The sequence below is a fragment of the Hyalella azteca genome, unplaced genomic scaffold, assembly GCF_000764305.2.
Source record: "Hyalella azteca isolate HAZT.00-mixed unplaced genomic scaffold, Hazt_2.0.2 contig16022, whole genome shotgun sequence".
Classification (NCBI taxonomy): domain Eukaryota; kingdom Metazoa; phylum Arthropoda; class Malacostraca; order Amphipoda; family Hyalellidae; genus Hyalella; species Hyalella azteca.
Window position 1 is genome coordinate 40,859 of NW_025945849.1, and position 1,391 is coordinate 42,249.

Consider the following 1,391-nt stretch of genomic DNA (forward strand, 5'->3'; position numbering starts at 1 on the left):
CATTTTATAGATGGATGGAGCAATCCACTTTAATTAAAACCAAGTATCATTTTTTAACCGGCGGTTTTTTAAATATTTCTATAGATCAGCGTTTTTAAATCCTCGGACACTTTTGGCCAAGAATTGAGCTCGTAATTTCTTAGCGCACAGCGCTAAACGAGAATGAAGCGGCAGAAATAAAATCTGACGACGCATGATTGAAGTCCTTGCTGGTACTCGATCGCGGCCTCTGTGTTTGGTGCCTCCCATTCAATTCGATCCTTCAGTGCAGCGTTCGCCCTCTTTGGTGCCTTTGACTTCTTCTTATAAATTTTTACGTTATTTTCATTAATATAATATATCAGGGAACTGTAAAGGTCCGCATTACGGATATTTTCTTTTCTCTTCAAAACGGTTTCCGTAACCACTTCTTTGGAGAAAACTAAGCTGGCAGCCAAATCGAACACTACTTCTGTCGCGACATCTCTATGAGATCTTCTTTCTTTTTCTTCGTTGTAACATGGACGATCGAAGAACGCATCGACCACTTTGCGCACCACCTCGCGTAATTTTAAAATGTTACCTAACGCCGCTACACGAACTGGTTGAATGTTTTCAACAACAGTAACAAGTTCACGGGCTGCGATAACAAATTGCGATGGAGCAAAAGCTCCGTACATGGCTAGGAGTTCTTCCTTCACTTGACTGTATGAGTAGTTCGTGTAATCTTCCGATAGATATCTAGACATAACAAAACGTGCATCACCATATCTTTTATGTGTATGCAAATATAACTGCATAATGCGTGCTCTGTCGTCGGTCAACCCAGTTGAGTCAAAAATTGATTCTAATAAATAAAGCCACTTTTTCACATCAGTTTCCGCAATACCTCCCAGACATCTTGGCTCACCACGCAGGATGTTCCCTCTGAACGTAAACAAGTCAGTTGGAATGTGTAAATATTGGACGACGTCACCACTCATCGTCTTACAGAACACAATACAATAAACTGCAATAACACAATGTACAATAAACTCGTTTGAGTAAAATAAGAAGGCGTGGAAGCTGGTCTCACTAATGTGGCGGTTGAGGTCGTGACCGATGAATACAATAAACACAAATATCCTTGCAGTGCGTGCGCCGCGGTTGTATTTGTTACTTTGATTGTTTTTTCTGACAGGATGGTCTCTGTTTTTATATGCCTTGTCAGTTTCTTATTTGCCGGCAAGGGGCGCGGCTTGCCTCACTGATAGGGTAAAGTGGGGCAGCGCGCCCCCCACTTTTTTTAAACTAAATTTTTGATGAAGTTTTAATTGATACGAGGTGGTTCTTTGTTTTGTTTAAAGGTGCAACTAATGAGGAATGTATGATGTGAATTAGACGCCTATAGAGTTATTCAATTTTTAATGAAA